The sequence below is a fragment of the Orcinus orca genome, chromosome 19, assembly GCF_937001465.1.
Source record: "Orcinus orca chromosome 19, mOrcOrc1.1, whole genome shotgun sequence".
Lineage (NCBI taxonomy): Eukaryota > Metazoa > Chordata > Mammalia > Artiodactyla > Delphinidae > Orcinus > Orcinus orca.
In genome coordinates this window covers 14,494,495-14,519,988 of record NC_064577.1, presented here as the reverse complement: position 1 = coordinate 14,519,988, position 25,494 = coordinate 14,494,495, and the positions used below count along the sequence as shown (strand labels likewise).

The 25,494-nt window shown below is 43.8% G+C and overlaps 1 protein-coding gene across 2 annotated transcripts in view; it reads right to left on the bottom strand.

The window, feature by feature from the left end:
* ADPRM (ADP-ribose/CDP-alcohol diphosphatase, manganese dependent) overlaps positions 1-25,494 on the bottom strand; it is a 379,713-nt gene that overhangs the window by 232,611 nt on the left and 121,608 nt on the right. Inside the window, exon 6 of one of the 2 annotated variants that reach the window (XM_049702249.1) lies at positions 8,234-9,656. The exons of the other annotated variant lie outside the window; for it this stretch is intronic. The gene's annotated coding sequence lies outside the window, so the exon portion shown is untranslated. Of the gene's footprint in view, positions 1-8,233; positions 9,657-25,494 lie in introns of those variants that run through there. 2 annotated transcript variants of the gene reach the window in all.

Below are 25,494 nucleotides of genomic sequence, written 5' to 3'. Positions count from 1 at the left end.
TAGTGGGAAGCAGCCTCATAGCACGGGGAGATCAGCTCGGTGCTTTGTGACCACCTAGAGGGGTGGGATAGGGAGGGTGGGAGGGAGACGCAAGAGGGAGGAGATATGGGGATATATGTATATGTGTAGCTGATTCACTTTGTTATACAGCAGAAACTAACACAACAGTGTAAAGCAATTATACTCCAATAAAGATGTTGAAAAAGAAATAAAAAATAACGAGGAAGGACTGCCTGGCAGGGGTGAAGGGATCTCAGCAGAGGGGTTGGGGGGTGCCACTGGGCGCAGAGGTGTTGAGACGGAGGACTTGCAAGCAGGCAGCCTGAGGTGGCATCACCAGCTTCAGGGGCTGCAGTCAGATGGCTTCCGGAGGAACTCACGAGAGTGTCACGTGGAGAATGTCCTCTGTGCCACCAGACACCTCCAGTGACAACCGCCATACGAGACCTATTCTGTCCTTCCTCTCCTCCCAGCCCACCCAGGAGGGTCCCAAATTGCTTGCTGGAGGGTTGGGGGAGGTGAGTGGGAAGGAGAGAGGCAGGACTCCCAGCGCTCTCCCCCATCATTGATTGCTGAACCCGGAACAGGCCAAAGTGACAGAAAGAGAGCCTGGAGTTTATTTGTCAGACTGGATTAGATTTTCGAGGACCTGAAAGTAACCAAAGAACTTTTTTTTTTCTTTTGTGGTCTAAGAGTGACCAGAAAAGGTATTGCATTGACCCAAAATGTTATCCAGGGGCAGAGAGCAGGTGAAAATGAGCAGAGGTGAGAGAGAGTGAAGCTGTTTTCGGCTTGAGTCTCACGCATTCAATAAACCAGTCGCCAAAGCTCTGACTGAACTGCACCAGGAGGCTGGAATTTCTGCTCAAAGGAAGATCAAAAGGTTGGCATCCACATACACACTCAGACCTGTAAAAACAAATTTGCTAGAGGTCACCTCTTGATACCTTCGGGGACTCAACTTGAGGCCACAGGCAAAGCTTGTGGAAGCTCAAGACTGTTCAGACCATGGGAAACGGATGCAGACCATCCCCCACTGCTGATTTTCAAACCTAAAACAGGCCAAAGTGATGGAAGAAGAGTCTAGAGCCTATATATTAGACTAGATTCAATTTTGCACATAACAGATTCTCAGTCTATAATGGAACAAAAGATCCAGACTTTTATCATTGCTCCCCATCTGATGGGCCCCCTTAATGCACACGATAATCATAGCTACTTTCATGCTTGCAACAGCCCTAGGAAGTATCCCATTTTACAGATGGACAAACTGTTGTTCATAAATGTTCAACTCCGTGCCCAAGTTCATATAGATAGAAAGCAGCAGAGATGGAATCAAACCCAAGTCTGTTTGGTTCCAAATCCCAGAATCTTCCCACCAGGTGACACTACCACACTGGGCTGTTACTGAGTGCGACGGAGAGTATGGTTAGTGTCAACATTTGAAAGGCTTTTTCTTCTGAAACGCCAGATGGGTGTCACTAAGAGGAAAGGCCAGCAGACTGTCTACCAAGACGTCTCACAAACTGGTATTACTTACCTTGGGGAATTTCCCATGATCCTACTAGGTCTGATATCTGATACTTGGAAAGCTACACAATCTGAAGAGTGACCCATCTCACAGAGACATTTTAACCAAGAAGAGTACACTGGTGTATAAAACCCCAATGCCTGTTTCTTAGTTCACAGGGAGAAATTTCTGATGCTAAGACCTAAAAACTCAGATTCTACAGGATTAGCCCATTCTCTCCCCAAAGGCTGACTCCAAGAGAAGCCAAATCACAATTTGAGAGTCTCTGGAGCACCTAGAGCAGAACGAGGGGAAATTGATAATCCCACGCTTACAGGGACACGCTGAGGTAGCCTGGGGTCTCCATTTCACAAGAGTGATGGTCTTGCCAATGGGACGAGAGATATGTAAAGTGCGTGGGCTCCACTCTCTGCCCCCGTTGCGTGAGAACTTCTGGTCACTGGCTAAGGCTCCCTCTTCCCTGGAGGGTACTGCAATGGACCCTGTGGATCCCTGCCTCCAGTACTCTCGTGTCTTTTTGCTTTCAGAGTTGACCAGTCCTGCCTCTGATGGACACATCCTTTCTTTACGGGAATGCATTCAATCTGGTGGGGCCTCTGCCCACCTGGGCACTGTGCCTTCTCCTTCAGCTGACTCTGTGTATCTTTAATGTTCTCCACCGTGTTACCCTACAGCTTAACTCCCAAAGGGCAATCTTACTCCCTTCATTCCCAAATCCAGAAAAACAAAAGTCTACTGTACCCCAGGAAGGGTGGCTGAGGCAAAGGTATAGAAGAAGGTTCTTGCAGACAAGCACTACATTCTATTATTCTATACTTGACTATTAGATCTTTTAAAGGGGGAACTAGTTTTAATTAAGAGATATACAAGCGTTGGGTGCAGAGAACCCAAAAAGGAAGGGATGAGTATTAACTCCCAAATGTTTAATAAGGGCCTGGATCTATGCTCGGGGTTTCAATCAGCACAGCAATCCTAGGAAATAACTATTAGCATGCCTGTTTTATAGTTGAGAAAACTGAAACCCAGGTTAAGTAACTACTAGTTTTGGGAGAGCTGGGATCTCTACATTGGCCTGTCTGACTCTCAGAGTCCACTGGAAGCACAAGAGTCAAAGAAAAGTGCTGACGTATGTGAAGATGTTTTGTGAGCTGATAATGAGGTTACATAGGTGCCGTGTCTGAAACTGAAAGGAAAAGAAAATTAGAAACAGACCATACTTCCCAATTAGCAGACTGCTTTTTCAGCGAAAACAGGAGTTGCTTTCTAGAATGTTTTGCCAAGAGTGTCTGATATCTGGACTGGCTGCATCTCCACAGGGGCATCATTTTTTTTTTTTTTTTTTACATCTTTATTGGAGTATAATTGCTTTACAGTGGTGTGTTAGTTTCTGCTTTATAACAAAGTGAATCATTTATACGTATACATATGTCCCCATATCTCTTCCCTCTTGCATCTCCCTCCCTCCCACCCTCCCTATCCCACCCCTCTAGGTGGTCACAAACCACAGAGCTGACCTCCCTGTGCTATGCGGCTGCTTCCCACTAGCTATCTATTTTACGTTTGGTAGTGTATATATGTCCATGCCACTCTCTCACTTCGTCCCAGCTTACCCTTCCCCCTCCCCGTATCCTCAAGTCCATTCTCTAGTAGGTCTGTGTCTTTATTCCTGTCTTACCCCATCACAGGGGCATCATTTAAATCCAGCCAGATGGAGTCTTCCTGCTACACACAAGCTCAGCAGCCCTTCACTTAATTCCATCCTGAATCTCTAGGGCGAGGAGGAGAAGGCTCCCAAGCTCCTTCAAACATCAAAGGAAAAAAAATGTTTCCACCAGAAGCCCAGGACTGTGGTCACGGCCGTGCCCAGAGCTCACCCACCTCTGTAGACGGCGAATCCTTTAAAGGAATAAGAAGCTGCTCAAAGGGCCAGGGACACAGCTTGCTGTGGGTCATGGCTGGGATGAAGCCCACTGGAAATCTCCAGCTGCTCCCATCACTCAGGCCCTGAAAACCACTGTCCTGGCAGCTCCTCCTTGGCAGCCTCCATCTTCCTGCACTTGGCTCCCAACTCTTATCATTTTATGCGGTGAGAAAAGAAAGACAGCAAGAAACCCGGGGCGGTTCCCACTTTAAGAGACAGAAAGACACAAAATATGGGGGAGAAGAAGCAAGAAAAGATTATGGATCGTCATCGGGGCGTACGGCGCGTTTCTGACTCCTGGCACGAGTGCGCTTCTGCTGGCAAGACGTAGTAAGCACCCCCCGCCCCTCACTTAGAAGCACTCGTGTATTCGCTTCATGGTTCCAAGCTATCGAGATCTGGAAGGACAGGAAAAGGAAAGGAGGAAGCGTAAGGAGGAAAAGCAAGAAAATGGGCATTTATCAAGTTTAAAAAAACATCTGATTTCACGTAATCCTCCAAACAGTACTATTATTACCTATATTTTATGGAGAAGGAAACTGAAATACAGAGAACTTAAATATAGACCTGGTAGGATGGAACCCAAGCCTGGAGGACTGGAAAGTCCATACTCTATGCACTAAAGCACAGATTCAGGAGATCTTTCTGTGCCCATCAGAGAAAGAAAATTTACAAGTTTCCTCATTTAGCACCCAAGTTTCCTAAGCTGAAATGAGTATTTTTAAAGATGCTATACGTCAATATTTTGTCCTTTGTCCCCATTTTGCCAAGCTACACCTGGTAGGCAGAAAGATGTCCATGCCCTAATCCCTAGAACCTGTGAATTTCTAGGTTCCATGGAAAAGAGGAACTAAGGTTACTAGTCAGTTGGCCTTGAGATGGGGAATGAGCCTGACTTATCCAGGTGGGCCCAATGCAGTCACAAGAGGCCTCAGAAGTGACAGAGGGACGTAGAAGAGAGAGTCGGGGACAGAGAGATGACAACAGAAGGAGCGTCAGAAAGCTGCTATCTTGCTGGCTTTGAAGATGAAGAAAGAAGCCAGGAGACAGGGAACGTGAGTACCTCCAGAAGATAGAAAAGGACAAGGAAATGGATTCCTTCCTAGAGCCGCCAGAAGGAATACAGCCCAGCCCACCCCTTGATCTTAGCTCAGTGAGACCCACGTCAACTTGAACTTCCAACCTTCAGAACTACAGGTAATAAAATTATATTGTTTTTGCACCACTAAGTGCGGTAATCTGCTTCAGCAGCAACAGAAAACTAATACAGCACATGGAACCCAAGTTATCACACAGCAAGGTGCCAGCTTTCATGGTGCAGGCCCCAGCTCCTAGAGGCCACCTCCCGGCTCGAATCCCCCCACCCCCAACCGTGTCTGCCCGAGACAGCCTGACTGATCAACTTTCTCACTCACAGTAAGATGATCTCGCCAAGGCAAACTGAAATAGTACAGTCTGTTGGCTAAAATTTCATCCTCGTTAGGAATGGTTTGGTTGCATATCCCTACTCACTGCAGCTTGTTAAAAAGGAATGTCATTTAGAAGCAGAGTGAGACTTAAGGAACAAGAAAAATCAGCAGATCTCTCTCTCCTCCCTTCCCCTCTCCCCCCCCCCCCCGCCGCTTTTCTACACATATCTTATTTATTCTTCTCTTCTGGCAGACACTTAGTTGCTCACCCCTCTGTTTGCACAAGGCTGCAGCATGGCCACCCCTAGGTGATGGTCTCTGTCCCAGTGACCTTCCAGCCTCCCAGCTTGGTGCCCCCCACACCCAAATGATGCAGTCTCCCCATCTCTGTTCCAAATGCTCAGAACACAGAGAAACTCAGAAAACAGCCCTCGTCTGCTACTGGATTGTATTCAATCCAGTAGGCATTCCATTGGAATATCAGTCTGGTATTCACCCCCGACTCTCAGTCCTGGATAGCAGGGCGGGGCTGGGAGCAAGGGCACCTGCTACAAAGGCCTGCAGCACCCCAGGCTGCAGGTTGGGCGAGATCTTTGAGAAGGCGTGGGGAGTAGGGAGGAAATGACTGGCATCCTCCGTACATCTGCTAACTCTAGGGATGGCCTTATCTTTGGAAACAGAAATGCATCATTTCTGGCGGCTGAGCTGCCCTCCTCCCTGCCCAGGCCAAGTTGAGCCCCCGTTTGCATCCGTGACAACGTTTTCCGTCCCTTCATTCTCTGATTGACATACTGTCTTTTAAGGTGTTAATCTATCCAACCAAGTTGCATTCAAACGCTGCTGGTCTGGCAGCCGCTGCGTCCTTCTGGTGACTTTGCATATTTCACCGTTTAACTCTCAAAGGAAGAGCATGATTGTCTGGCTCTTGCAAGAAGGGGCGACTCACTGTGGGCCCTGAGTTCCGATGATTATAATCATTAATCATAATAATCTGAATAACAACAAGTTTATTTAGGGTTTCAGAGTTCAGAAAATGCAGTCCCTACAATAATGTAATGTGGTAGAGAAGATAAGCAATAACAGAGATCATGAAAATGAGTCTCGGAGAGCTGGAATGATTTGGGCAAGGCTCCAGAGCATTGCGGGGTGCTCTGAGCTAAAGCAAATAATGACAAAGTAATGCCAGCTACTCCACATTTGCTATTTCTCATCCTCACACTCACTGGACCTTTCAGGTAAGGCTTTGGCCAAAGTCCCACAGTTACAGGAGCATCTGATTTGAAAGCCTGGGCTCATCACCAAGGACCCCATCTGTGTCCCTAAATTCTCAGAAGTGCCTTAGATGAGCCCTTCCTGTCCGTCCTTCAAAGCTCAGATCAGACACCACCTCCTGCACGAAACCTGCCAAGGGGGTCCTCCTCGCTAGGGGCCAAGTCCCAGCCTGGGCCACCAAGACAGCTGGCTTCCTGAGGAACCGGCGTTTATGTTGAGACCTGGAGGACGCATGGAGTAGAGATTGAGGGCATCCCAGGCAACTGCATGGCAGGGGCAGGGACCCAAGAGAGGATGGCATGTCCAGGAACTGGAAGTTTCCTGGGGTGACTGGAGCACAGAAAGCAAAGGGATGAGAGGCCAGAAGAAGCCTAGAAAATCCGTCAGGGCCTTTGGGCTGGCTTAGGAATCTGGGGCTGTATCCTAGTGTCACAGGGAGTCTGGGGTGGGGTTAACATGATAATGCCAGGATGTGAGCAAAAACCATTTGGCTTCAAGGAATGGAAATCAGCTCAAGGTAGCTCAAGTGAAATGGGGGAATTTCTTATAAATTCCCAGAAACTTAATGAAATCTCAGAGCATAAATGGTTCTCAGGAAGGGCCTGGAGTCAGAATCTGGAAAACTCTTCCGGAATCCAAGAGTTAGTCTCTGTCTGTCATGTATGCCTCTCTGTGCGTCTGCTTTGTTATTTTCTCTTTCTCTGTTTCTCCAAAGGCAGGGGAGACAATGGCCCTCAGGTTATAAGTTATAGTTCCAGTCATACAGAGAGGCACAACGGTGTTTATGAGTCACAATTCAAAATGCCTGGAGAAAGAATCCAATTGAGTCAGCCTGGTATTCAATTATTTACCCCTAATTCACTGACCTATGGGTGAGCTCCAGGAAGCTCACGGTGTCATAATACAAATGTGCCTTCCAGGAGATGGGGCGGGTCTCGGAGAAGCGGGGACGCTGGATCGTAGGCTCAGCAGACCTCAAATGGCATCTACTATAGACATAATCAGATCTGAAGTTTACACAGATGACCATATCTGTCCCGTGGAGAAAGGATGGCAGGGGCACTCCAGTGGGATTAGAGACACCAGAAAGGTACCCCATCCAAGTAAGAGAAGGTGAGGACTTCGGTCACAGTGGTGGCTGTGGTGTTGGGGAAATGCTTGAGAGATATTGGGGAGTTTCAACTAACAAACTGTAGAACAAACTAGCAAACAACAGGTATTGGGGAAGTCCAACTAACAAGACAGTGATTTGTTGGACACAAGGTCTAAGGGAGAAGAATGTCAGGTGATCGTCAGGTTTATGGTTTTACCAACTGGGTGGACAGTAATGTCATTGATAAAACATGGCAGACATTGGGAGAGAAGGGGGTTGGGTGGGCACAGTTCAGAGAATGGTGAGTTCTGTTTGGGACAGGTGGAGCTTCGGTTGGCCTGTGTTGTATGCAAGTGGAGGTGGCCAGTGGGCTGTTGGACGTATAGGTCTGGAAGACAGGGCTGTTCTTAAGACACTGGCAGAGGGTGGTAATTAAAACCATGGAAGTGAAAGAAATGGCCTGGAAATAGTGGAGTTTAATAACTGCAATGGTTGTACCCTTTCGTGCTTGCTGACTCGCAGCTGTGAGCACCACGCCAAAGCATACCAGCCCAGGCTTTCACAGAGAAAGAAACTGAGGTTTAACGAGAAAAGGTTTGGATAAAAGTCCATAAGCCAGTGGCAGGAGAGCTGCCATTAGACCTCAAGTCTCTTTATTCCCAAACCTGACGTTCGATTCTATGTTATCACCACTAACTTTTCCCTAGAATTGTGATGAGACACAAATACTTGTCACGAATGAGTAGGGAAATCCTGGATTTGTTCAGCAATTGTTCCGGTACAACAACGGCCATATGGTTAGAAAGAGATGCCGTCCTCCATGGAAAAGCTGTACGATTTTATCATTTAATGTATTATAATAATGTATGTATTATTATGTATTATTAATGTATTTAATGTATTATTATAATGTATTATTTAATGTATTATTATGTATTTAATGTATTATTTAATGTATTATTATTAATGTATGTATTCTAATGAAGGCTGTTTCAAGGCTCTCCCAGCAGACAAACTCTGAAATGTTCCCAGGTGAACCCCACTGTGAGGGATCTGTTTCAAGACAAGGAGGATCCATCTCCGTGACTTTTCCACACGCATAATATTCTAGGTACAAGACACGATAATTAATCACGTGTTCTTACAAACTGGGTGACAGTTACAGCGGAGGTTGCTAAGCAATCCTGAGAACGCTCCCCTTATGAGATGTAGTTTTCATATTTTGTGACAATGGTCGGAAAAAGCAGCACATAATGACTCCATGTGGATGAGGTCCCTGCTAGTTATGTTTTAATTATTAACCCAATTATATGGGTGAAGTAATAGGTGGTAATTTCACCTCTTCACTGCCACGTAATTCCTGCTCTTTAGAAGCCATTTGAGGGGTTTGTTCTAGAATACACCCAGCTACAACCGGGTCCCACCTCCTGGGTTCCTAACCTCGTTTCCCTGAAGCTCTAAGGCAGGAATGGGTTGGAGGGTGGTCAGGAAAAGAAGCCATGTGTCCTGGTAAACTGTCGTGATTTGGATGCATGAGACAGCAGCGAGCAGAAGTGGCCCAGGTGGGGCCCAGCTCCGCACGTAAAGCTCGGTGTGCTAAGCACCGTCTTCACACCATGTGGCTACCTCGTTCTCAATTCCAGAAATTTGAGGGGAGGATGGAAAGGGTGAATAATCTGCTTGGTTTGGGGGGATTTTTCTGGACACCCCTCCCCACACTTAAGAGATGGAAATATGGTAAGTCCCCTACATATGAACAAGTTCTGTTCCGAGAGCATGTTCATAAGGCCAATTTGTTCATAAGTCCAACAAAGTTAGCCTAGGTACCCAACTAACACAGTCGGCTATACTGTACTATAAGAGGTTTATAATACTTTTCACACAAATAATACATAAAAAAATAAGGAAGACATTTTTAATCTTACAGTACAGTACCTTGAAAAGGACAGTAGTCCAGGACAACAGCTGGCACACAGGGGCTGGCATCGAGTGAACAGGCAAGAAGAGTTACTGACTGGAGGAGGGAGAGGAGGACGTTGGTGGAACGCACGTTTGCATCTTTGAAAGTTCACAACTTGAAGGTTCATATGTAGGGGACTTACCGTAGGGGTTCAAGGCTTCTGTAATTAGTATTCCTTCCCCTATTGCCTTTCTTGAGCTTTACGTGGTCTTACAGAGCCACTCAATTCCCCTTAGAATGATCATGGGATCTATTTAACTCTGATATTTCTCTGACTTACCAGTAGCAGCTAGACCTTGTGGGGAGGACAGAACCTGACGGAGGAAGGAAAGATGGGAGATCATGGGGAGGATGGTGACCCAGGGAAAACACATCTCAGGATTTTTCTCGGAAGCCACATGGTCAGGAGTGTGGTCAACTTCAAAGGTGATTCAGGGAGCCATGTGGAAACCAGCCTTCAAGCCTAGATCCTGCAGCCGAGATCAGGAGGTGAAGCTTAATTCCAAACCCAATGCAGTGGAGGTGCTGAGCCACTGATGATATGGTTAGTACCTCAATCAAAGTTGGTTTCTTAAAAAATGGGACAAGAGAGACAACTGCATTTGTGACCTTTGTGAATATAAACATATATATAGGTATTTAGCAAATGTGGCTCATTCTACACTTTTTACTGTTTTGTAAACTGTGGGTTTTTTTTTTTTTTCATTTAACAATACATCATGAGAAAGAAAAACGAAGCTGGAGGAATCAGGCTCCGGGACTTCAGACTATACTACAAAGCTACAGTAATCAAGACAATATGGTACTGGCACAAAAACAAAAATATAGATCAATGGAACAGGATAGAAAGCCCAGAGATAAACCCACACACATATGGTCACCTTATTTTTGATAAAGGAGGCAAGAATATACAATGGAGAAAAGACAGCCTCTTCAATAAGTGGTGCTGGGAAAACTGGACAGCTACATGTAAAAAAATGAAATTAGAACACACCCTAACACCATACACACAAAAAAACTCAAAATGGATTAAAGACCTAAATGTAAAGCCAGACACTATAAAACTCTTAGAGGAAAACAAAGGCAGAACACTCTATGACATAAATCACAGCAAGATCTTTTTTGACCCACCTCCTAGAGAAATGGAAATAAAAACAAAAATAAACAAATGGGGCCTAATGAAACTTAAAAGCCTTTGCACAGCAAAGGAAACCATAAGCAAGATGAAAAGACAACCCTCAGAATGGGAGAAAATATTTGCAAATGAAGTAACCGACAAAGGATTAATCTCCAAAATTTACAAGCAGCTCATGCAGCTCAATATCAAAAAAACAAACAACCCCATCCAAAAATGGGCAGAAGACCTAAATAGACATGTCTCCAAAGAAGACATACAGATGGCCAAGAAGCACATGAAAAGCTGCTCAACATCACTAATTATTAGAGAAATGCAAATCAAAACTACAATGAGGTATCACCTCACACCAGTTAGAATGGGCATCATCAGAAAATCTACAAACAGCAAATGCTGGAGAGGGTGTGGAGAAAAGGGAACACTCTTGCACTGTTGGTGGGAATGTAAATTGATACAGCCACTATGGAGAACAGTATGGAGGTTCCTTAAAACACTAAAAATAGAACTACCATATGACCCAGCAATCCCACTACTGGGCATATACCCTGAGAAAACCATAATTCAAAAAGAGTCATGTAGCACAATGTTCACTGAAGCTCTATTTACAATAGCCAGGACATGGAAGCAACCTAAGTGTCCATCGACAGATGAATGGATAAAGAAGATGTGGCACGTATATACAATGGAATATTACTCAGCCATAAAAAGAAATGAAATTGAGTTATTTGTGGTGAGGTGGATGGACCTAGATAGAGTCTGTCAAACAGAGTGAAGTCAGAAAGAGAAAAACAATTACTGTATGCTAACACATATATATGGAATGTAAAAAAAAAGAAAAGAAAAGGTTCTGAAGAACTTAGGGGCAGGAAAGGAATAAAGACACAGCCATAGAGCATGGACTTGAGGACATGGGGAAGGGTAAGCTGGGATGAAGTGAGAGAGTGGCATGGACATATATACACTACCAAATGTAAAACAGACAGCTAGTGGGAAGCAGCCACATAGCACAGGGAGATAAGCTCGGTGCTTTGTGACCACCTAGAGGGGTGGGATAGGGAGGGTGGGAGGGAGACGCAAGAGGGAGGAAATATGGGGATATATGTATACATATAGTGGATTCACTTTGTTATAAAGCAGAAACTAACACACTATTGTAAAGCAATTATACTCCAATAAAGATGTTGAAAAGTATATATATACCATGAACCTCTATATCAATATTTATTTTGTCATTTTGTCATTTAGCAGATGCATAGTCTTAAAATGTATTTCATTATATTCCATTGTTTTCAAATTTTCACTGTAAAACACAGTATGGAGCTGAACATCCATCTTTTTCCACTGCCCCAATATGCTGCTGCAATCATACTACATTCCCATATGGGTTTGTTCTAGACTGTTCTGTGCCATCTACCCTTCACGCTGGTAATACAGCATGTTGTTTTCATTATTATAATTTTGTTATGTATTTCTCCACCTCCAAACGCCTGACTCTAATTTAAAAATTTCTAGGCTGTTCTCATAACTTTTCTATTCCAGATGAATTTTTTTCTTCAGTTTGAAAACTCCCACAAAAAAATCTGGTAGGTTCCTATTGGAATTTCTTATTTATTGATTCATTTGTGTAGAATCAAGCTACTAAATAGTAGTGGGACTTCCCACCAGGAACACAGCATATTTCTGTTTATTCATATCTTCCTGTGTCCCGAACAATTTTATACTTTTTCTTCATATCCAAAGTCTGACATTTTCTAACTGGTTAGCCCTGGTATATAAAAATGCTTTTGAATTTTTGAATGTTGCTTTTTTTTTTTTTTAAATCCTCTCTTGTTTTTTTTCTTTTGGAGTGCTTCTCTTTTTCATACTGGTTCATGTATTAATTAGAATTTCCCAGGTTCCAAAGAAGCAATCGCTTCTGGTGATGGTGGTAAGAAGGTAAGAAACACAGAAACAGCTAAAGAGTTGGATGTTATGGAGGAAAAGAAGTTGACAGAGAATTCAAAATCAAGGTCTCTCAAATGACCCGATTAAATGTCCTTCCCTCAACTGTAGGTTCCAGTAATCGCAGCCCACACACTACCAAGGTCACGACTCAGACCCTCCCGATACCGCGAGCTTTTCCCTGCCTCAGCATTTGCTACACACAGCTTCCTCCTGGCTTTTTCTAACTTCCTCCCACTATCAACTCCTAAGTTTCTCTGTGTGTTTGCATCCATACTCTCAGGGAGAGAGGGTGAAGGTCTTTGTTTAATCACAAGCCTTCCTGCTGAGGACCCTAGACCCAGCACTAAATGGTTATTCGGCCTTCAGATCGGCTGCTCCAAAGCCATCCGCTCTGACCACAGTACAGGACGGCTCATAGTATAGATCAGGGCTTCTCAAACAAGAAGGCACACACAAATCATCAAGGTAGCCTCTTTAACGCAGATTCCCTTGACCCCACAGACGTCTTCGCTTTGGGGGAGGGGCACAGCTGGAAGAGGGCCATGGAAGGGTCCTCCAAAGAATCAACACTCAAAGCGGGGTCCAGCAGCAGCAATATCCCCTGGGAGCTTGTTAGAAATGCAAATTCTGGGCCGCACTGCACTCCTGCTGAACCAGAATTGGTGCAGGCAAGCCCAGCAATATTTGTTTCAACGTCCTCTCCAGGTGACTCGTATCATACCAAGGTCTGAGAAACAAGGTTCTAAAGCAGGGCCTCTTCCTACCCTCTTCACTGGTATATTATCGGTAAGGACTGTTTCTAGTTCACAAGACAGAAACTCATCTCACACGGGCTTAAGGGAGAATAGGGAATGTATTAGCTTACGTAAGCGAAGAGTTTGTGAGTATGCAGATTTAGCATCGCTGGAGCTGGGGCCAACCGCAGTCCACGGACCAAACCGGCCCGCTGCCCGTTTTTGTAAATAAAGTTTGATGGGAACACAGCCACACACATTCTTTCAGGAATTGTCTATGGCTGCTTCTGCACTGCGACAGCAGACTTGAGTAGTTGTGACACAGACGTTAGCGTCCACAAAGCCTAAAGTATTTACAGAAAAAGTTTGCTGAGCCCTACCCTTAAGCATGGGGCCCAGGACAGGGACCCCTCCTGCCCAGGTGTAAGTGAATGACAGCAGTGAACGATGCACAGCCTGTGGGCTGTTATACCTTGTTCATTCAAGGGCAGGAAAGCCAGTAGTTTTAGTGCTCAACCATGATGCACACAGGCACACACATTTATGTATATATGTACACAAACGTGTGTGTATACACTTGCACACACATATATGTATATGTATAAATATTATATATTATTAAATAGATATAAAGCATCCCTTTATGCTCAATTAATGCATTGCCTAGTGCAGATTTATATAGCAACATTTGAAGCACTTCACCTACCATCCCTGAAGTGTAGATTCCTAATTAGGGTGTATGACATACAGAAATAAATATTTTGTCTCTGTCCACAGTTGCTGGCTCACAGCTGCTAAAAACCTTGGAATCTCTGGAGTGATCAGCGTCTTTTCTATGCTAATAAGATGACTGGTGGCTGGGGGCCCCTAGGCAGCTTCAGGATGGTGGCAGGTCTCCAGAAAGATCAAGACATGATTAGAGGGCTGGAACTTTCAACCCCACTCCCTGACCTCCACGGAGGGGACAGGGGCTGGAGATTGAGTTCAGTCACCAATGGCCGGTGATTTAATCAATCATGTCCATGAAATGGAACATCCATAAAAACCTTGAAATGGAGAGGTTCAGAGAGCTTCAGGGTTAGTGAACACACTGAGGGGCTGGGAGGGTGGTGAGCCAGAGAGAGCGTAGAAACTCTGCTACCCCCACTACATCCCTGTACCTCGCCCTGTGCGTCTCTTCCATCCAGCTGTGCCTACATTGTATCCTTTACAGTAAACTGGTAAACGGAAATCAAGTGCTTCTGTGAGTTCTGTGACCCGTTCTAACAAATTATGAACCTGAGGAGGGAGCTGAGGGGTAATTAGTGTCAGAATCAAACTGACACCCAGTTGGGTATCCAGAGATTTGGAAAACATCTCAGAGGGGGCCTCAAACATTAACTTTAATCTACATTATCCCAGGAGTAATTACTTTGTAACTCATCTATAATACACTGTTAATTCAGAAGTTTTTGAAGATAAGTTATAGATGCTGTAACCGTAGCCACAGAACTTGTAAAAATGAGCTGAAGTTGCTGGCCTTGTTGAAGTCTACACGAAGTCCTTCTTTAGGTGGGGGATTTGTGGACATTGAGGGGAGAGCCAAGTTTCACAGCACAGTTGGTGCAGGGAGAAGCAGAGAAATCACTAGATTTAGCATTACTTCAGCAGTTCATGGAGCCGGGGCGACCGTGTGACTATAACCCACACCCAGAGCAGAAACTCGGCAAATAGCAGAAATCCTAAGAAGGACATTGTGGGGTTTTAAAAAATATTTATTTATTTATTTACTTATTTAGGCCGTGCTGCGCCTTAGTTATGGCATACAGGATTTTATTTTATTTTATTTTGAATTTTATTTATTTTTTATACAGCAGGTTCTTATTAGTTACCTATTTTATACATATTAGTGTATATATGTCAACCCCAATCGCCCAATTCATCACACCACCACCACCACCCCTGCCACCTTCCCCTCTTGGTGTCCATATGTTTGTTCCCTACATCTGTGCCTCTATTTCTGCCCTGCAAACCAGTTCATCTGTACCATTTTTCTAGGTTCCACATATATGCGTTAATATATGATATTTGTTTTTCTCTTTCTGACTTACTAGATCCATCCAGGTCTCAACAAACGACTCTAGATCCATCCACGTCTAGATCCATCCACGTCTCAACAAATGACTCAATTTCGTTCCTTTTTATGGCTGAGTAATACTCCATTGTATATATGTACCACAACTTCTTTATCCATTCATCTGTCAATGGGCATTTACGTTGCTTCCATGACCTGGCTATTGTAAATAGAGCTTCAGTGAACATTGGGGTGCATGTATCTTTTTGAATTATGGTTTTCTCTGGGTATATGCCCAGTGGTGGGATTGCTGGGTCATATGGTAGTTCTATTTTTAGTGTTTTAAGGAACCTCCATACTGTTCTCCATAGTGGCTGTATCAATTTACATTCCCACCAACAGTGCAAGAGTGTTCCCTTTTCTCCACACCCTCTCCAGCATTTGCTGTTTGTAGATTTTCTGATGATGCCCATTCTAACTGGTGTGAGGTGATACCTCATTGTAGTTTTGATTTGCATTTCTCTAATAATTAGTGATGTTGAGCAGCTTTCATGTGCTTCTTGGCCATCTGTATGTCTTCTTTGGAGAAATGTCTATTTAGGTCTTCTGCCCGTTTTTGGATGGGGTTGTTTGTTTCTTTAATATTGAGCTGCATGAGCTGTTTATATATTTTGGAGATTAATCCTTTGTCCGTTGATTCATTTGCGAATATTTTCTCCCATTCTGAGGGTTGTCTATTTGTCTTGTTTATGGTTTCCTTTGCTGTGCAAAAGCTTTGAAGTTTCATTAGGTCCCATTTGTTTATTTTTGCTTTTATTTCCATTACTTTAGGAGGTGGATCAAAAAAGATCTTGCTGTGATTTATGTCAAAGAGTGTTCTTCCTATGTTTTCCTCTAAGAGTTTTATAGTGTCCGGTGTTACATTTAGGTCTCAAATCCATTTTGAGTTTATTTTGGTGTATGGTGTTAGGGAGTGTTCTAATTTTATTCTTTTACATGTAGCTGTCCAGTTTTCCCAGCACCACTTATTGAAGAGACTGTCTTTTCTCCATTGTACATCCTTGCTTCCTTTGTCATAGATTAGTTGACCATAGGTGTGTGGGTTTACCTCTGGGCTTTCTATCTTGTTCCATTGATCTGTGTTTCTGTTTTTGTGCCAGTACCATATTGTCTTGATTACCGTAGCTTTGTACTGTAGTCTGAAGTCAGGGAGTCTGATTCCTCCAGCTCCGTTTTTTCCCCTCAAGACTGCTTTGGCTATTCGGCGTCTTTTGTGTCTCCATACAAATTTTAAGATTTTTTTGTTCTAGTTCCGTAAAAAATGCCATTGGTAATTTGATAGGGATTGCAGTGAATCTGTAGATTGCTTTGGGTAGTATAGTCATTTGCACAATATTGATTCTTCCATCCAAGAACATAGTATATCTCTCCATCTGTTGGTATCATCTTTAATTTCTTTTATCAGTGTCTTATAGTTTTCTGCATACAGGTCTTTTGTCTCCCTAGGTAGGTTTACTCCTAGGTATTTTATTCTTTTTGTTGCAGTGGTAAATGGGAGTGTTTCCTTAATTTCTCTTTCAGATTTTTCATCATTACTGTATAGGAATGCAAGAAATTTCTGTGCATTAATTTTGTGTCCTGCAACTTTACCAAATTCATTGATTAGCCCTAGTAGTTTTCTGGTGGCATCTTTAGGATTCTCTATGTATAGTATCACGTCATCTGCAAACAGTGACAGTTTTACTTCTTCTTTTCCAATTTGTATTCCTTTTATTTCTTTTTCTTCTCTGATTGCCATAGCTAGGACTTCCAAAACTATGTTGAATAACAGTGGTGAGAGTGGACATCCTTGTCTTGTTCCTTATCTTAGAGGAAATGCTTTCAGTTTTTCACCATTGAGACTGATGTTTGCTGTGGGTTTGTCATATATGGCCTTTATTATGTTGAGGTAGGCTCCCTCTGTGCCCACTTTCTGGAGAGTTTTTATCATAAATGGGTGTTGAATTTTTTCGAAAGCTTTTTCTGCATCTATTGAAATGGTCATATAGTTTTTATTCTTCAATTTCTTAATATGGTGTACCACATTGATTGATTTGCATATATTGAAGAATCCCCGCATCCCTGGGATAAACCCCACGTGATCATGATGTATGATCCTTTTAATGTGTTGTTGAATTCTGTTTCCTACTATTTTGTTGAGGATTTTTGCATCTATATTCATCAATCATATTGGTCTGTAATTTTCTTTTTTTGTAGTATCTTTGTCTGGTTTTGGTATCAGGGTGATGGTGGCCTCATAGAATGAGTTTAGGAATGTTCCTTTCTCTGCAGTTTTTTGGAAGAGTTTGAGAAGGATGGGTGTTAGCTCTTCTCTAAATGCTTGATAGAATTCACCTGTGAAGCCATCTGGTCCTGGACTTTTGTTTGTTGGAAGATTTTTAATCACAGTTTCAATTTCATTACTTGTGAATGGTCTGTTCATAGTTTTTGTTTCTTCCTGGTTCAGTCTTGGAAGGTTATACCTTTCTAAAAATTTGTGCATTTCTTCCAGGTTGTCCATTTTATTGGCATAGAGTTGCTTGTAGTAGTCTCTTAGGATGCTTTGTATTTCTGAAGTGTCTGTTTTAACTTCTCCTTTTTCATTTCTAATTTGATTGATTTGAGTCCTATCCCTCTTTTTCTTGTTGAGTCTGGCTAATGGTTTATCAATTTTGTTTATCTTCTCAAAGAACCCGCTTTTAGTTTTATTGATCTTTGCTATTGTTTTCTTTGTTTCAATTTCATTTATTTCTGCTCTGATCTTTATGATGTCTTTCCTGCTGCTAACTTTGGGCTTTGTTTGTTCTTCTTTCTCTAGGTCCTTTAGGTGTAAGGTTAAATTGTTTCAGATTTTTCTTGTTTCTTGAGGTAGGCTTGTATAGCTATAAACTTCCCTCTTAGAACTGCTCTTGCTGCATCCCATAGGTTTTGGATTGTTGTGTTTTCATTGTCATTTGTCTCTAGGAGTTTTTTGATTTCCTCTTTGATTTCTTCAGTGATATCCTGGTTATTTAGTAATGTATTGTTTAGTCTCCATGTGTTTGTTTTTCTTACTTTTTTTTCCTGTAATTCCTTTCTAATCTCATAGCCTTGTGGTCAGAAAAGATGCTTGATATGATCTCAATTTTCTTAAATCTACTGAGGTTTGATTTGTGACCCAAGATGTGATCTATCCCGGAGAATGTTCTGTGCACACTTGAGAAGAAAGTGTAATCTGCTGTGTTTGGATGGAATGTCCTACAAGTATCAACTAAATCTCTCTGGTCTATTGTGTCATTTAAAGCTTCTGTTTCCTTATTTATTTTCACTTTGGATGATCTGTCCATTGGTGTGAGTGAGGTGTTAAAGTCCCCCACTATTATTGTGTTGCTGTCAATTTCCTCTTTTATAGCTGTTAGCAGTTGCCTTATGGATTCAGGTGCTCCTATGTTGGATGCATATATATTTACAATTGTTATATCTTCTTCTTGGATTGATCCCTTGATCATTATGTAGTATCCTTCCTTGTCTCTTGTAACATTCTTTATTTTAAAGTCTATTTTATCTGATATGAGTATTGCTACTCCAGCTTTCTTTTGATTTCCATTTGCATGGAATATCTTTTTCCATCCCCTCACTTTCAGTCTCTATGTGTCCCTAGGTCTGAAGTGGGTCTCTTGTAGACAGCATATACATGGGTCTTGTTTTTGTATCCATTCAGCAAGCCTGTGTCTTTTGGTTGGAGCATTTAATCCATTCACATTTAAGGTAATTATCGATATGTATGTTCCTATGACCATTTTCTTAATTGTTTTGGGTTTGTTTTTGTAGGTCCTTTTCTTCTCTTGTGTTTCCCACTTAGAGATGTTCCTTTAGCATTTGTTGTAGAGCTGGTTTGGTGGTGCTGAATTCTCTTAGCTTTTGCTTGTCTGTAAAGCTTTTGATTTCTCTATGGAATCTGAATGAGATCCTTGCCGGGTAGAGTAATCTTGGTTGTAGGTTCTTCCCTTTCATCACTTTAAGTATATCATGCCACTCCCTTCTGGCTTGTAGAGTTTCTGCTGAGAAATCAGCTGTTAACTTTATGGGAATTCCCTTGTATGTTATTTGTCGTTTTTCCCTTGCTGCTTTCAATAATTTTTCTTTGTCTTTAATTTTTGCCAATTTGATTACTATGTGTCTCGGCGTGTTTCTCCTTGGGTTTATCCTATATGGGACTCGCTGCACTTCCTGGACTTGGGTGTCTATTTCCTTTCCCACGTTAGGGAAGTTTTCAACTATAATCTCTTCAAGTATTTTCTCAGGTCCTTTCTCTCTCTTCTCCTTCTGGGACCCCTATAATGCGAACGTTGTTGCGTTTAATGTTGTCCCAGAGGTCTCTTAGGCTGTCTTCATTTCTTTTCATTCTTTTTTCTTTATTCTGTTCTGCAGCAATGAATTCCACCATTCTGTCTTCCAGGTCACTTATCTGTTCTTCTGCCTCAGTTATTTTGCTATTGATTCCTTCTAGTGTAGTTTTCATTTCAGTTATTGTATTGTTCATCTCTGTTTGTTTGTTCTTTAATTCTTCTAGGTCTTTGTTAAACATTTCTTACATCTTCTCAATCTTTGACTCCATTCTTTTTCCGAGGTCCTGGATCATCTTCGCTATCATTATTCTGAATTCTTTTTCTGGAAGGTTGCCTATCTCCACTTCATTTAGTTGTTTTTCTGGGGTTTTATCTTGTTCCTTCATCTGGTACATAGCCCTCTGCCTTTTCATCTTGTCTGTCTTTCTGTGAATGTGGTTTTTGTTCCACAGGCTGCAGGATTGTAGTTCTTCTTGCTTCTGCTGTCTGCCCTCTGGTGGATGAGGCTATCTAAGAGGCTTGTGTAAGTTTCCTGATGGGAGGGACTGGTGGTGGGTAGAGCTGGCTGTTGCTCTGGTGGGCAGAGCTCAGTAAAACTTTAATCCACTTGACTGTTGATGGGTGGGGCTGAGTTCCCTCTCTGCTGGTTGTTTGGCCTGAGGCAACCCAACACTGGAGCCTACCTGGGCTCTTTGGTGGGGCTAATGGCAGACTCTGGGAGGGCTCACGCCAAGGAGTACTTCCCAGAATTTCTGCTGCCAGTGTCCTTGTCCTCACGGTGAGCCACAGCCACCCCCTGCATCTGCAGGAGACACTCCAACACTAGCAGGTACGTCTGGTTCAGTCTTCCCTGGGGTCACTTCTCCTTCCCCTGGGTCCTGACGCACACACTACTTCGTGTGTGTCCTCCAAGAGTGGAGTCTCTGTTTCCCACAGTCCTGTCGAAGTCCTGCAATCAAATCCCATGAGTCTTCAAAGTCTGATTCTCTAGGAATTCCTCCTCCCATTGCCGGACCCCCAGGTTGGGAAGCCTGACGTGGGGCTCAGAGCCTTCACACCAGTGGGTGGACTTCTGTGTTATAAGTGTTCTCCAGTTTGTGAGTCACCCTCCCAGCAACTATGGGATTTGATTTTACTGTGATTGCGCCCCTCCTACCACCTCTTTGTGGCTTCTCCTTTGTCTTTGGATGTGGGGCATCTTTTTTGGTGAGTTCCAGTGTCCTCCTGTCAATGACTGTCCAGCAGCTAGTTGTGATTCTGGTGTTCTCACAAGAGGGAGTGAGAGCACGTCCTTCTGCTCCGCCATCTTGGTTCCTCTTCCCGTCATTATTCTTATGTAAGGTCCAAGATGCTACAAACACTGGCTGAAATTGTGTAATACATTTTGAAAACCTCGCCAGGGAGGCTGGCTTGAGTCATACAGGTCCACAGAGAAATTAGTGGGAAGGACAAGAGAATTTCAGTTAAAACCAGTGACTGGCTTTGCAGGACTGGATGGGGACTTTATGGGCTGAAGAGGAAATGTCCATCCTTTGGGGTTTTAATCCATTGCCACAGTTCTCCTCAAAGTCCTCGGTGAGATTATTAGCAAAACAAGTGACCTCATTAATCAAATGGGTTAATACTCTCCCCATGCTTTCCTTAATTGGTATTCTCACTTTCAGGAGAGGCGTTCTCAAGCCAAACTGAGCCCCCAGAGCCTCCAGTATCAATGCCACAAGAAGCCCGGTATGCTCGGAAAGCAATTACAAAGATCACCGCAGAGGATGTGCTGCCTAGCTGGCCTCCACCTCCAAAGGGTCCCCACCTGAGCGCAGGTCCTAAGTGCCCCATCCCATTGGCACTGCTCTCCAACCCAACCAGAAATCCAAGAAGGTCCGTCATCATCATCCTCTCCCTACAGAAGATATTTTAATTTGAAGACATGTTCTATTTCCATTTTATTCATTGAGTTTATATGATTTGAATACTTTTAATTCTGTTCCAAGCACAAGAGATACAGTAGTAAACATAACAGAGCAAAATCATGGCTCCATGGGGCGTACGTTCCGCTTGGTGGGTTTCTTCATACAACCTTGACTGTTGTTTGTTTGTCTGAGAAAGCGGCCCTTTTCTATCACATGCTGCCCAGCATTTACCCCTGTTGAACTTAAGGATAGGGACATTTTCTCACTCAAATTTGTTCCTCCAATGCCTAGGACAGTAGCTGGCATAGAAGTTGCATCAATTAGGAACTGTATTTGGTTATAAGTAACAGGGACCCCCTCTTCCCCAAAATACACTGGTTTAAATCAAATAATGATTTTTTTCAATTATTTAATGCAGAAGTAGGAAGTGCAGGGTATGTCGTATTATCTCCCCAAGACCATTAATGTGTGAGCCACCCCGGAAAACAACTTAGCATTTATAAAGTTAATTATACATTTACCATATGACTCAGGAGTCCCAGTCCTCGAGGAAAGAAAACTTCCGTTAACACAAAAGCCCAGAAACAAATGTTTCTAGCAGCTCTACTCATATTTGCCAAACACTAGAAACAACTCAAATGCTCTTCCGCAGGTGAATACGAAAGTGGTACATCTACCCAATGGAAGACTACTCAGCAATGAAAAGGACAAAACGATTGATGCACGCAACAACTCTGATGGCTCTTGAAGCCAATATGACAAGTGGTAGAAGCCAGTCTCAAAAGTTTACATATCGTATGATTCTGTTTACATGACATTCTTGAAAAGACAAAGCTACAGAGATGGAAAACAAATCAGGGATTGCCAGAGGAAAGAGAGTCACTGTAAAGGGACAGCACGAGGGAACACCTTGGGGTGAAGGAATTATTCTTTACCCTGATTATGGTAGTGGTTACACAAATCTATACATGTGTTAAAAGGTATACAACTGTGCATCCAAAACAAAAAAGCCAATTCTATTCTAGAAGGCTTTTTTAATGCAGAATCCCTGGGAAGGGTTTAACCTTCCATGTTAGCCCAGCTTGCGGTCCATTCAAGTGTACTGAATTAGGAAAAAATAAAGTTAAGTGGTTTCCTGCCTAGAAATCTTGTGTTCTCTCGAATGGGGAGTATTTACCCGTGAAACACACACACTCTGTGTTGGTGGAACTTTGAGGGGTGAACAGCAGCAGACCAGAGGCCTGGGATGGACCTGGGACAAAGGGAAGTGGAGGCCGGTAGCAGCAGAGGGGGAAGGGACGAATATTTGGAGAGGGGAAATTTCCCTCTCCAAATACTTTAGAGGGAAGTGACTCCTGAAAGAGGGGGGTAAAGGACTAGATCCTTCTGTTACCTGATGGGGGGGAATGTCTGTTGACAGTTGTTTATACATATTTACCTGTCTGTCTACCCCACTAGACTGTCAGCCCTCTGAGGGCAGGGACAGATCTCATTCACCTCTGAATCATCAATATGCCCAGCCTGGCACATAGCAGGTAGTCACCACTATTTGTTGGATTACACCACTATTTGTTGGATTAAAAACAAAATGAAGGAAGGAAGAAAAGGAGACAGAGAGGGAGGGAAGGAAGAAATACACCTGATTCTTCCTTTGGTGATGAGGTCATATGATGGAACCAACCAAGGCAGAGCAACCCCTGGGCAGACTATTACACAAGTCCACCTTAGACTTCATCAAGACCCCACCCTAACTGCCCAAGGCACGGGAAGGCACTGCCATTTTAGCAGGAGAAACTGGGACACAGTGTAAATATTAACAGAAGAACTGTTAAACACATTAGATATAATTTCTTTGGGATCCTTTCCAATTCTAAAATTCTAGTAATAATAAAAAAAAATCCTTGGTTAGAACCCATTTCCACGTTCTAGATTGAATTCCTTATATTCACAACTGAATGCTTGGGGAATTCATAAAAGGAGAAATGGAAAACTTCATGTGTTCCTATGGTCTGTTCCCTGTGTCTCATCATCCCCTCTGATCATCACCCCCCTCCACCTCCACCTCCACCTCCGCCACTTCCCTCCCCTCCATCATTCTTTTTCTGCCTCCTATATGCCCTTCAAGGTTCATCTTAGCCATAATCTCCTTCAAAAAGCCTCTGCCTTCCTTCCCAGTTAGCACTCTAGACCATTCTAAGATGACCCTCCTTTGTATTCTCAAAGCACAGCACAGACATATCTGTATTGAAGTATTTTTCTTTCTGGACTGGAATTGTTGGTTTAGTTGCCTTTCTTTTGCCACATAAGTTGTACAGTTCGTCGAGGTCACCTCTGTATTTCCAGTGCCTACCCTAAAACATGCCTGGCATATGACAGATCCACAGAAAATATTCGATGAAACGATGAATACATGAATCTTCTAAATTATTCGAAAGCTAGACAGTGATAATTCTTTCAGATTTTGAAACTGCGGAGACTACTTTCGGGAGATGGTATTTATCGGCAAATACTGTGACGCTGACTTTTCCAACGTCAAGTTCAGTGTTAATTACCAGGGCAGAGGCCAATTGCTGGGCGAGGACTAATTGAACTTCAGATAGCAACACTACCTAAATCTCACCACTAGATGGCAGCCGTGCCCAAGGAGCAGGCGGCGCCTGCCCTCTGACCACACCCCGCCGCCCCCCCCCCCCCCCCCCCCGGCCGTCCAGGTCCAGGTCCTGCTCCTTCGGGGGTCTCAGACCCCCACAAAAGGAGGGCCGGTTCTGGCAGGTATTGATGGCCCTGGGAACCACACCCCAAAAAGATGTTCTTTCCTGCCCTGCTGCACTCCCACTTGTTCTCGTAAATGCCACCAACCACTTCCTCCTCCGTGTCCCCGGCTCCCCTACACCCAGCCCCAATCAGGAAATTCCCAATGCCTCCAGGGCGTTCTGATTCCCCACGCAGGACCCGACCCGGCTGCCGTCTCCACACTGTCTGCTCAATTAACACGTACTGAGAAAGAAAGGGGCAGTATCTCCTTGAGTGTCCCCCAAGGAAATACGGCATCTCGAGAACTGTCATGTAGGAGAAATAGAAACAGTTGAGGGAGAAGACCGACAGATAGACAAGGAACAAGAGCGTCTCAAGAGACGAGAAGAGAAAAGCAAAGATGCAGGTGCTTTAGGAAATGGCCTCGTGGCTTAGAGAGTGGGATGCTTGACCAGCCAGAGAGATTGGTTAGGAAGACGCTTGACTTAACCGAATTTCTCAAGAAGACCAAGGGGTCAGACCGGGAGAGATTTAGGGCCAGAGTCCTATTTTCTTGGCCAGGGCACCCCCGATGGGAAAGGAAGGAAGGCAGAGGTTAACATAGGGGGCGGGGGAGCAGGTGGAAGGTGGTGGCCTCTCCCTGGGGCTGCCTGATCTAAGCAATTGCTTGGCATGATTTCCCCAGGCCCTGGAAAGCTAAAAGGCTTCTCCCGTCTTGGTGGCCGGCCCCAGCAGTACCACTGAGAAGCATACACAAAATGCAGCCCTGCCTGTGTCGCGGGTCTACTCTGAGGACCCAATAGCACGAGGCAAAAGGCCTCTGTACATTGTAAGATGGCTTGTGGATGTTCACTTGGCCATTTATTCCACATTGCCTGGCACCTCTGTGCCAAGACCCTGTCCTAGGATCACCGGCTGCAGCAGAAGTCAAGACCCAGCCCTTGCAGAAAAGAGGAAAATGTTAAATGACACCATTTAAGATCTGCACTTTAGCGCAGTTTCCAATTTCCATTTCTCGTACAGGAAGTCTTCAGTTGTCTGAAGCAGTCAGCCAGGTCCGGAATGTGGGTTCTCCAATTCACACGACCTGGAATCTTCAGTCACTAAATGGTGTGAACAGAGGCGGGACTGACTGCTATGGAGGAGAGGGAGCTTGGGAGTCACAGCACATAGGGCCGGCACTTGGGAGGACCCTGCTTTACGGAGACCTGACCATAAAAAGACGTTTCTGAGACAATCAGGGAAATGTGAGTGAATGGTATTAACATTAAGGAACGTTTACATTTCAAGTGAGATTATGATGGCATTGTGGTTATTGTTTTAAATAAGAGGAAGAAAGGAAGGAAGAAGGTCCTTATCTGTTACAGAGATACACATCTCCAGTGGCAAGGATTCACTAAAGAAGAGATGTCTG